Source organism: Contarinia nasturtii, unplaced genomic scaffold, assembly GCF_009176525.2.
Source record: "Contarinia nasturtii isolate CC-2019 unplaced genomic scaffold, AAFC_CNas_1.1 Cnas_scaffold_630, whole genome shotgun sequence".
Taxonomy (NCBI): Eukaryota; Metazoa; Arthropoda; class Insecta; order Diptera; family Cecidomyiidae; genus Contarinia; species Contarinia nasturtii.
In genome coordinates this window covers 1,010,494-1,023,728 of record NW_022197981.1, presented here as the reverse complement: position 1 = coordinate 1,023,728, position 13,235 = coordinate 1,010,494, and the positions used below count along the sequence as shown (strand labels likewise).

At 34.1% G+C, this 13,235-nt stretch overlaps 1 long non-coding RNA gene across 1 annotated transcript; it reads right to left on the bottom strand.

Moving 5' to 3' along the window:
* Positions 1-745, bottom strand: LOC116340192. The gene is made up of 3 exons (XR_004201062.1): positions 630-745; positions 396-489; positions 1-282 (listed from the first exon to the last, which is right to left on the bottom strand). It is a non-coding gene; the product is annotated as an uncharacterized LOC116340192 (long non-coding RNA).
* Positions 746-13,235: the final 12,490 nt, after the last annotated feature.

Below are 13,235 nucleotides of genomic sequence, written 5' to 3'. Positions count from 1 at the left end.
TGTGCATACAATTTTTGTGACCAATTATTAATTTTTATTAAATGATAAACAACGTCATCTATATGGAATTTTATAGTCAAATAAATGATAAAGATATGCGGGATGTTTTGTTGTTTTTCGCACATGAGAGTAGAAGTAAAACAGTTGATTCGTTTTCAGATACACATGTTTGCCAATTTAATGTCGGTCGTTCACCGATATTCAGGTAAACAGTGCCGTGTAAGACAGTTCTATGCTCTTCATTAAATATGCAAGCATTGGGTCAATACCGAGAATGAATATCTGGAAAATAAATAAATAAAATAAAAGTGCACTGAGCATCGCCATTGAATGTCTAATTTTGTATTCGAAAAGACAAAAATAAAAGGTTAATGAAATTCCGGTCAATCACACACACAAATTGAATCCAGAGCGAAACACACATGTCCTTGTGTAAGCGTGCGATGAACAGCGAACAATAAAAGCCACTCATACGATTCTTTGTATCGCCTGTGAAATATACAAAGCATTTACTTTTTCTTTACATCAAATACGATCGAATGAAATAAATTTTTAAACACAGAAATCATTGACATTCTAGTGCGATCTACTGTTCTAATTTTAATTATATTTTTTATAACTTTCCGTACTTGGCTCTTTATTTCGTGTCTTAACAAACACAAACAAAAGATAATTAACAAAGAAAAATGCATACATTTAATGTAAAATTAGAGATTAGAAATAGTTTTTCATGTGTAAAAACAAATTAAAAAAAAAAACATTCATATTGTACGAAAAAAAAGAGTAAAGGATGAAAAAAATAAAAGCAAAAAAAAAAAAGATTCCAAAACGAAAATAAACAGAGGAAAATCGACATTAACATTTAAAAATATATTAAGAGAATTTATCACACGCAGTTAACAAATGTGAACTTAAATTGTGGACTAGAGAATAATATACATTTGCCCACATTCAACAGACTCTCTTTCTCTCTCTCATACTCATAGAAAAACTCCAAACACACACACTGAAAAACACAAACACATACAATGTATAATCAACTTTCTCATCAAAGACACCCAAAACCAAAGCTCAAGAGAACAAACAAACAAAAAAAAATGGGAGAAGAAGAAGTAGAGGAGATGGAGGAGGAGGTGGCGAAAAGAAAAACATAAATAACAAATTACATCTAAATTGCAATGCAAAATCAAATCAAATAAGTCAAGATTGTAAAAACAACAAACAAACTGAACATGAATAAAAGTTTAAAAATTAGTTCACTGTGCGTGTGTGTTATTGACTTTATGGCAGATTTTCAAATTTTGTCTTCTTCTTTTTGCAGTGAATAATTAGCGGTAAGTATTTGATCCAGTCAGAATTTGTCTCTATAGAACCATCTAAAAATGGTAAATGGCGCGCGAGATGTAAAAATGGTGAGTCAAATATCTTAAAAACAATTTAGCTGTCAAAGCCATTTATGCCAAAAAAGCTCAACCTCTGAATTTAATCTATTTTAATGCGAGCGAATTTTTCTATTACTTCAACGAACGGTTGCTACTTCTCGCAAAATATATATTCCCACAAAAAAATCCACATCATTCGGCTTTCTCACTCGTCAAAAAGCAAAGTAACTGAAAATGTGTCAATATTACTACTATTCACACAATGCCATTGATATTACGAGCCACACATAGATATTACGTGAACATTACATTCTGTAGCTATAGCACATCAGCTGTAATGGTTTTTTAATGTGAAACGTAAGCGACAAAAACACTTCTGCAATGGAATTGTAGACGCGAAGAGGGCGACGTTGTTATATGGACTGTTAAATAAAAAAAAAAATCGCCCGTTTCATTGGTTTTAATGGCATTTCAGCACGTTTCAAGAGAGTGAAACCCGCTTTTGCTGAATCAAACCGAATTTTTGGTTTTGCTACAAAACTGGTTTTGCTACAATGGCTATTAACTTCCCAAAAAAAAGATGAAAAAAAGCACAAATACACTCTCATTAAATCGAAAGGCTAGAAATTTCAGTGCGGCACAACATTTAATCCCGTTAAACTTTATCATTTATTAATGAAATTTGAGTACTGTACACACTTAGTTTTAGAGTGTCGAAAATTAGTTTGAATTGGACCATTTTCCGGCCAGTTTAAACGAACCTTAATTTAAATGTATGTTGTGTGCTTTGAGATTTGTCATGTCATCCAGAATTATTGATGCTCATTGGAAAAAATGATGAGTATGTCCGTTTGGGTTTTAACATGACAGCGTGCACTTAATTATACCAAGCATATTTTATTTCGTTGGTGCTCAAGATAAATACATCTATAACACTTAATACCTTCTTTCACGAAAGAATGTGGCGATTTAATTCGGTTAATTTTCTTCCAGCAGTGGAGCAGTAACATTTATTTTTAACATTAAATAATTCAATTACATGTGGACATTCAACTACAATCTGAACCTGAAATTTTCATAGAAACAAATGAATCAAAGCACATTTCAATTTATTTATTCTTTTATTGGGGGACGTATCAATTATATTTTTATAAATCACGTTTAAACATCAAGTACAGTAAAACCTGTCAATAATGGAACCTGGGAATAGTGGAATTCTTGTCAATAGTGGAAAAAAAATTTCGCCGTTGAGCTCTCCCATATAAAATGACCTGGTAATAGTGGAAAATTGTAAAAAAACGCTCACCCCCAATAGTGGAAAAAATTTGGGGAAAATTCTTTTGATTTGCTAGGGTTTTTGAAACGCGAGAGAAATTCTTTCGATTTGCTAGGGATTTTAGAGCGGTTTTTGGAAGTAAATTTTTTCCCATTGGAACACTCCTTTTGCTAGGATTTCCCATACAAAAAATTCTTTTGATTTCTAGGAATTTTTTCTAAAATCATCCCCTGAAAAATTTTGCTACCTATATAATGATAAAAATATGAATGAATTTTTCCTTTTTTTCAAATTAACCCTCAATAACGGAAAATCATTTCTGAATTGGCAAGAAAACCTGTTATTAATGGAACCTGGAAATAGTGGAATTCTTGTCAATACCCGTTCGAACAATCGGCGCCTTTTGAAAGGCGCACGCACCATTTCTGCGCCTTTTAATGAAATGACGAGAAAAAGGATAAACGAGCACATCGTATGATTCGTATATAAACAGCGTGTACGAAAAACAGCATAGTAGGCGCAGATTCGTTACATTTTTGGTATTTTTTGTTCCTCTTTGTGCGGATCTTCGCAGCACAATGGAGATTCAAACGAAGAAGAAGTATGGTCTTAGCATTTTAGCATAAGAAAAATCGAATGAAATACGAGTCATACGATGTGTTGCTTATTCTTTTTCTCGTCATTTCATTAAAAGGCGCAGAAATGGTGCGTCAAAAGGCGCCAATTGTTCGAACGGGTAGTGGAAAAAAAAATTTCCCCATGGGATTCCGTTATTGACAGGTTTTACTGTATTTTGTTCCTGTATCTTCTTGGCATCCATGTGATAGTGTCCATGTAGGTTTGCTTAAAATTTTCAAATGATCATTGATTTCGTTCATTTTTTCCTCATAATCGAAATATTCTTTTTCCGTAAAATGCAACAATTTTTATGTATTCAAATTTGATGTTGTTTCATCAAATCGTTCGAACATTTTCTTCATATAGTAACTTCCTTTACAAAAAGTCTGTCGTAACCTCCGATTTGAAGAAAATGATCGCCGTAAAAAAAATACTCATTGGTGCCATTGATATGCTCACGGGGATTTATCACAATTATGTGACGTTCAAATATTAGTTTCATGGCATTTTCGGCTATTTTCATTTGTTGTCCAGCATTTTTCGTCGTTTATAAGCCAGCGTTGAAAAGAATCGTCTCAATTATATCATTTGGCAGTGCATCAGTCACAGCCTCACATTTGATTATCCAATTAAAAAATTGTTTTGAATGCAAATTTTTCCTTGCGGCGAGAAAAACACAAAAATATACTAATCCATGAACAATTGCCACAATCAACCCGTACGAAAATTTCATTTATTTTTAATTTTTAACGAAACAATTTCATCCCTATCAAGTCTATCTAAACCTTTCTAATTGCTTTTTATACATTTCAAATACTCTATATCTGGATCAGAGTGGCCACACACTTATTTTTCTAATAGAAAAATAACAATACTCATGTGCGACATCCTTTTATTCCTACACGTGTCGTAAAATGATCAAAAAAATATGATTTGTCATCAAGTGAATTCTAACCATGGGGACAATTTTTAGTAGTAATATCTTCTTTAGTATTCTCCTTGAATTTCTCCTCCTCATTTTGACTAACTTATCCAAGATTCTACCAATAAGAAATTTTGATTTTTTTATAGAAAACAGTTCTTGATTGCATATTTTCGTATGATATACTCAAAAACAGGTTCCAAAAGTGTCTATGTTCTACGCCACACTAACCGCTCAATGTACCAATACATTCAATTCCGCCTGATAGATTCGAATGTCATCAATTTCATCCATGCTAAAATGATTAACGAGCTTGCGCTCGCGAATGCTGAAGATAACGAGAGAGCGATAAAGGAAAAAAACATTTTATGTGACCATTAAAAATGTAAATGACGAGAACGGATGTAATAAATATCACGGAATAGGGTCATCATGCTTATCGGTGAATGTTCGGTTAGAACATTTAACGCCATAACCGATACAATCACAGTCCAGATTGGAGCAAATGGGCTGATGCGACCTGCTGGACAAAGTAGTGGAAGAGAGCTTTAAGCATACATTCATTAATTTGGAAATGTATGTGCATATCGTTTATGGATTACAATTTGCCCTTATTCTTCCTAACATTCGTTAAATTCAAATTTTTACACATTTGTTCAGTGTTCACACACACATTCGCACATGACGAACATGAAATGGATACTAGACAAAGACAGACACACATCGAGCGAGAGACAGATCGTCTATTTTTCAAATGGGGCCCGTTACATGTGCAAATTCACTCAGTTCATTCAGCGACCGTCACAATTCAATGACTATAAATTATGATTATAAACACACGAAACGATTTATATGCATATTAATTTTTCAGCTGAACACAGATATGTAACTGAGAACATTGAATTTTACTCGATCGGGAAAAAAAGCGTATACCTTTCAAAATGCGCTCATACCTATTTGTTTTTAGAGACAATAAAAGGAAAAATCAGACATGTTTTTGGAAAAATTAGTATTGTTTCAGCTCAAAAACATATAAATTAGTACAAAGATCATGATTAAATGTAACTAAAATAGTTATTATTTTTCGGCAATCGAACACAAAATCAGAAGCTATCGTTGGATTGTTTAATTTATCCAATTTAGTTTCTTTTTTTAAATATCATGTGACTTTTAATAGTATTATAGACGGATCAAAATCAATTCGACGAGAAGAAAAAAAAATACAAGCCTCAACTCGTTTTGGATTGCATGCTACTCTTTTAGTATATCAGTTACAAACACTACCGAAAAAACATACATACGATGTGCGGTCATGTTTCATTGACTGTCACCATGGGTATTTCGCTGGCACGTGGTTTTTTCCTCTCTCGTTTTACCATTCGACAGTTTTAAACGAAATACACATTTTCTGCCTTTGGATATCCGGTTGACGTTCCAAATTTATTCTTGACTAGACACACGGGACGCACATTCAGAATTGTTTCGCCGATTTAGTATATTAATTGAATGAGTGATTTACGCTTCATTTTTCGTTTTTATTGGTTTCGAACATTTTTTTAGTAAATGTCGTCTATTATCATGTTTCAATCAGAGATACCACAAAATATTATTTTCAAATCTCTATCATGTAGCTATGTCACTGTATTACCTTAATTTAGATTCGAATAGAATTTATTTTCTTAGATTTCAGAAATTAGATTAGATAGACAAAAGATCATCTGGTTGCACTCAAAAAGAGATAACTCATGCATACAAATGATTGCATACAAATTTCGCAAAATTAGTTTAGAAATAATTGTAGCGTCGTTTTGATTGGAAATATGTTTGAGTTGCATTTTGGTTTGAATCAAAATGAAGATATGCATTTATTTGTTTATAACAAAACTTCAAAAAACAAATGTTGCCAAGTGTTCAAAATATTCTATGTATTTTTTTAGCAAATCCACTCTTGACTATATTAATAAACCATTACTGTATGTTACATGACCCATGTCGGAGCCAATCTTGATTTTTGAGACGAATTGATAGTATGAGCTTTTGCTATTTGCTGATTTTGTTACACAGAAGCTTGAAAAGCTACAAGATGGAAGTTATTGTATATCACGAATTGGCACCGACTTTATCTTACAACGAAGGCACATATATTTCTGTACCGCATAATTGTGACTTTGTAACATTCAAGTAGATGAAAGAGTACGAATTCAGGATAAGTATTTACAATAAAAAAAAATTGAAAAATAAAAGATTATGGCTCATGAAAATTCAACGAATATATAGGCTCTGTTAAGGAACATCTTCATTTCATCGTTGTTCCTACATTGTGGCAATTTTTCACTCATTCTTCTCTGTCGGTCAAAATTAGTTTCGATTTGCAAATGGTAAAATGTTTCATTTTTTTTGTTACATTGGCATCTCGATTGAAACAATAGAAACGATTATAAATGAGCGTGCATCTGTTATTGTATGCAAAAACCCATAAAATAGCAAAAATGCGCGCTACATCCGAAGCTATAAAAGATCCATGCAAATGGTTACATACACACTCACTCACAAAATATGAAAAAATCCCACTAACAAATTCAAAAGCAACAAAGCTTCATATACATTGCCGTCCGAAAGTTTGAAACCACACATGTAAATATTTTATGCAAATAATACTTAAATTTTTTGGAGCGTGAAGTCGTTTATGTGACAAATATTATTGGTAAGAGCTTGGTTTTCCTCTTAAGAATTAGGTGGTTTAAACTTTTTGACGGCATTGTATATATATACTTCTAAATGACTGGTGTAAAGCTCCGAAGATGAAACCAAAGACGCCAGTGTTGTGTTCATTTTTTTAGTAAGGAAAACGTTGTTTTTTATTCACATTAGAATTTTCTTAATAATTACAAAATGTTTGTGTCAAATTCAGCATGCTATTCCTTTTCCGACCGTTGCTACTAAACAAAAGTTGTTAAAATAATTGCCCTTTTTTTAAATTGCACCGCATCCATGAATACGCAAAGTAGATAGTAACAAATGCGTACACGATGAAGGATGAATCTTCACTCTGTTCACTGTGGAATGTCAAACACAGAGAAAAGAGATAGAAAGAGTAAGTAAGATTAATATGAAAAAAAAATTACCGCGAATGGATTCTCGGAGCAAAATGATGCGATATCACGGTGAAGCGAAACAAAAGCAATTAAAACGAGAGAGAACAGACTGAACAACAATATGATGCACGCTGCGCTCTTTGGTTTGTCTTCCTTTTTAAACGGGGTCCATGTTGCGTGTGTTATATAGTAAAAGGAAGAGAGAGAGAGCTTTGTTTGTGTATATAGAAAAGTGGTAGTAAGCACAAAGAAGCATCCTCGTCATAAAAATTAAAGAAAAACAACAAAACGAAAAACAGTTTAGCCGAAGCTCGCAAAAAGTGGCGTTTTTTCGGTCAAAGGAGTGAGCGTGAGCTTTATTTGGATGAACTCAATTTCGCTTTAAATTCTCGATCTCACAACGTGTATATTCCGAATATATTTTTCTTTTTAATATATTCAAATGAAGTTGAGCATTTTGTCAGCGCATATACTTTTTTTAGCTCGAGCGCGCGCTCTCATCAAAATGTGTGGCAAAAGGAGAGGGCAAAATACAGTTTACTACTTTTGAAGATAGCACACAAATCTTCACAAGCGAAAAAAAGCTCCATTTTTCATTGTACTATCTTCGTTTTATATTCCCTTTTCTGCTCATTTCATTCAGTTCCCTGCTTCGGCAGAAGACTTTAAACACCATTCCACATTCTTATGGTTAACGGTTAAGAAGGTATGAATGCGTAAAGGATAAGTTTGTATGTATGAGTTTTGGAATGTGTGTACGGCGCTCTATCACTTTGTTCATTTCACGGCTGTTAACCGTCATTTTATTTATGACATTTTCAACGAAACTTTATTATTGGAAGAACATTTGTAGCTCAACGTCAAATGGCTCACGGATGCTGTGCAAGAAACCACAATACTTCAAAATTTGCCTATTTTCGATTTGCATATTCCGCTCTACGCAAATAGAATCTGTGTGTAAGTGTGAGAGAGAGATAGAGAGTGCGAGTTTTGGGAATCGGCTTTCGATTTTATCGCATATTGTATTTATTTTCTGTTTCGAGCACGAAGATGCTGCTTCGAAAGTTTTTTTTTTTTTGCTCGTGTTCATTGTGTGTGTGTTTCTTTGGCCGATGTACATATAGAAAAATGATGAACAAAGTTTTTGAATACATCGAAACAAGCAACAACAACAACGACGACGAAAACTGCGGGCTGATTGAGAAAAGGGAAGCACATCAACAAACTGGGAAAAGGGAAAATGAAGATAATAACAAAACCATTTATTCAACGCTTACAAGCACGAGAACCATACAGAAACATATGGGCTTCTTCTTTTGCTGCTACTGCTGCTGCTGCCGCTGGTGCTGTTAGCTTTTCTCTCTCACTCCCAACTTTCGTTTCTTTTTTAACGCTCTTTTTTTTCATTTTCTTTGACAACATGTGTGTTCGACGAGCATTATTTTTGTTGCATTAGGGTTTTTCCTTCATATCATTTGTTCGTTTCGGTTTTTTTTCTATCTTCATATACTTATATTTACACTCAAAAAAACTTAACACCAACTTTCACTAGATTTGCTGTGTAAGTGAACTTTTTAAGACAAGTGTTTATCCTACAGCAGGAACACTCCAATGACCTGGAGGAGCCAAAATGTTCGAAAATACTGTTTTAGTTTGCAATTAGTTATAAATTTGAAATTACTTTTATGTGGGAAATAATTTCGTCAATTCTGGTCTTAAGTAATTAATATGAAAGTGATTGATTATTCCGTATAAGAGGATAAGTATCATACTTCTGATGATCACATTTGTTGGACACACTAATAAAACTATCCAAAAAATGAATCTATTCAAGTATATGACAATTTTAGCTAGTAAAAAGAATGAAATTTCCCGTTTACGTTGAAAATTTTCTATATAATCTTAAAGGATCGACTGTACATCTCAAGCACTTCAATTGCAATGTTCGTCCGGGGTTTTGCTTGAAATTCGTCGGAATTTTCTGTGTGTATTTTTCTGGCCATTGTGTTTTTTTCTTCTTCACTATACTTTGTGCGAACTCTGAATGCTGTGATCTTCTCATGGTTTCGTTCGTGGACAAAGTTCTAATAGCAGAGAATACACAAGTCGTGAATGGTTTTGACGGTATGCTTGTATATTGATGTTGCGTTCATTACTTTGAAATTTGTGCGACATAAGTAAATGAAATGATCCTATTTTATGTACATGTCATTCTATGAATACGACATATAAACAAACTCATTCTCTTGATGCTTTTTTTTATCCCATTTCTTGTTTTTATTGTACGCATTTTTTCAGGCATTCGTATTCTCTTTTTTTCTACTTCTACTGATGCCATTTCCATTTTACACACACAATTCCAAAATGAAATCGAGAAAAATGTATGTGTCTCATTCGTATACATTACAAAATATATATTATTATTATTATGTATTTATGCACAAAAGTAGCTCACAAATGTTTGTAACTTGTGTTATAGTAAAAGCATTTCCACATGGAAATGAAAAACGAAAATCCGTTACACTCGCCTGATGGTTCGACCTATTCTTATGCGTATATTGTTACATTTTAAGTGTATGACATACAGGCAGCATATGGGTGTTCATTGTTATATCTACCTTCGGTTCTCTTCTTTTTTTCCCTTTTTCTATTGGTTTTTATACATTTAAACCTTTTGAACAATTTCATTTCGTTCGGACAATTGCCATTTTCTACTTCAAACATGTGTACAGTTTCAAAATGGTAACGTCGTACATGACAAGAGAGCAGCTTAAACAATAGGCCATACATTGTGATTGAATTGATTTTATAAATTAGACAAAATAAATCCATCGAAATCAGTTTCTGGTTTGCAACAAAAGAAAAATCCTCTTGTGAAAAGCTTGGTAAAGGATATTTTAATACGATTGTTATCTGTTTTAGTTAGAGATTGGCTTGTTTTCGGTTGATGGCAATACCAATGTTCTATCACAATCGAGCAAACTTCAACAGTTTTTTCCCACATTGTTCACAAATCTGAAGTGTACACAGCTCGCACGGCGCTATCGAAAATAAGAGATTTCTCGAATATTCGATTTTTATTACCGGGCCACGTGCTGCAAACGGTAAAAATCATTTTATGACTGGCAATTGCAAACATGGACACATACACATAAATTTGATATTTTGATGGTAATTTATATTTTTGACATCAAAAAATACAATGTGTGTGTTGTGTGATCAGAAGATTATATTTTGTTTCGATAAAAATCAATACAAATATTGGTGTAGAAGAACAAAACAATGGAACAAAAATTAATCGAAAAGTCTCTCATCATCGTCGTCATTCGGCTTGCCATGTTTAAATAGCTATTCACACAGTGCCAATAAAAAAATATGCACGCGCTAGATTCTTCTTGCCGTTGCTTTTCAGCGTTGTGCCATTTCATATCATTTTACCACCTGATCCCTTGCCCTTAAAAATTATGTCAGCCGTTTTTCATTCTTCGTTCTTTTCCTCCGTCTTCTTTGTTTTCTTTTCAATATTATTGAAATAAATTTACCAAATAAATCTTCTTTTGGGGAAATGGCGCAGAAATGTGAGTTATTTGTGAACGGAGGGTAGAAAGAATAAACAGAAAAAAAGGAAGCGCACAAAATAGCGAGAAGAAAGAACGATAACTCGTGCGGGCGAACCACCGGATAAACCAACGAGAATAAGATTTCAAGTCATTCATCCGTCGACGATGTGATGGGTTCGTGTGTGTGTTTGTGTTTGTGTATGGTGAACGAACGGGCAACAAAAACGTGTTAAGAACGTGGAACTGTTCAGTGGCAATCAACATACACATGCAGACTAACCGAGTACACTTGACTCGATCGCTTTTGAATGGTCAGAGAAAAAATGTCAATTAAAATTTCTGCTCCTCGGCACACGTCGATTCGACACGTAAAAATAATACCAAACAATAGAATCAGCGGGCAAAAAGCATCCAAGAAGAATGAATAAACCAGTGTGTGGGTGAACCAGGATATTTTTCGGAGAATATAAAATACATGCACACACACAAAGGCATGAGGGGCCAAAGAGATTTGCCACACATTTCCAATATTTCTGGTAAATTTGATGTGGACGTGGTGTGTTTTTCTGTCGAATTTAATTAGCTCATTTGCTGCGTTACATTAAATAGTGACAGCATACTGTTCAACAGTTCTCTTTCACTCACACTCTGATGCCTATTGTTACCAATTGCGGGTAATTTTGGCTATAAATGAAGTTTGATATAGCACCATCATCACTAACACCAGCATCATCAACAATGCTATGATTTCCATTCGATATAAATTCATCGAAACGCACGACTGCTTCAAATTTTCCAATGAAAGAATGTGTATGAAGGCAATCAGTTGTCGCAAACAGACCAAAAAAGAAAATGCAAACAACATACACAACAATTCGATATACAATCACAAATTAAAGCTGAATGGCAACCATCAGTAGTCATCAGTTTTTGTCGTTGCTGGATTTTGGTGTACGTTAATTTAGCAAGGAATTACTCGTTTTCTCTATCGCACACGCATCCTTTTTCTTTGTAATGCGCACGTAAAGTTGTACGTCTCTATCGAGTTTACGGAACATGTGCTCCTTTTTAAATCCAAATGAGCGAGAAAGAGAGAGAGAGAGTAAGCGAACAGGCAATTTTGATGTGCTTGGGGTTTCGTTGGTACGAATGTTTTTTGCTTATTTTTACGCGTAAAATCAGACATTTCACACTGAATAAGTGAATCAGTCGGTAAAATGATTGTTATATACCCGCAGCATATATAACACACATTCATTGCCTAGATTCATCGGTTTTGTTCATTTTTACGCAAGCTCATTTCAAAGAGAATTAAACGATGCTTCATCTTCCACGTACATAGCTTTTTATGTTAACATTTCTCTGTAGGCGCACGCAAATTTCATACGTATATCTGACAAATAACAAAAACACCGAGAATACCAAAGAAGATAAAAGAGAATAAAAAACCTCCTCAAAGATAGAAAACGGCAGTGAAATTATCAAGAAAAAAAATTAGAGTCTGACAAATGAATGAAGGACCATGATGATGGCAAAAAAACAGCAACGAACAGTACGATGAAATAAGTAAAAAAAAACGAATTTGTTGTGGCTAATGTGAGAGTTTGGGTGCAAAAAAAATTGGTGGTTGAAATTCAGAGAGTGGAAGAGAGAGAGAGGGAAACAAACAAATCACAGAAAAAATTACAATTCACACTCCCGAAAAAGTTCAACAAGCAGCATTGTATATGAAAATGCGTGTATTCTAGTATCTCCATTGGCATTTGATGTGTGTATGTAAACGTAAAATTGTTCGGCCATCCCTAGCATACACCACATTGCCTGCAAGTAATGTTTGTACTGCTTCGATCTCTACCCCGGGTATTTTTTTTCCCGAATAATATCAAGATAAATGCGAGAAATTTACTACGATATATGGATTGCCTTTCAGCATTTTCCTTCTGTTGCTCGGTTCTTGTTTTTTGCCTCCTTCTTCGCTTTCTCTTTCGATGTTGTTCCATGTTTTGTCTGTTTACAACGGGGACCATTTTCATTGTGGTTCCCCATATCAAATGATTTTCCCTCCGTTTATTTGGAGAACATTGTGCGTGTGTGTGTGTGTTCACTGTTGCTGTTGCTGTTGCTGTTGCTCTCTGTTGCTTCATCCAATGTGTTTCGATTGGCGCGCATTTTGCTACTGTTGCAATTCGTTGTGCGTTGTACACCGTGTGTACGAGAGAGCATTGTTTTCATTCCCGTATATATATATATCTCATAGTCAGCGTAAGCAATACATAGTATATCTATATATTTTGTGAGCATCGTAAAGAGAGTGAATGTGTGAGCTCAACGGTATATATTGCCACTGGTACACTTTCGCACAGAGAGGCATCTGATTATGGA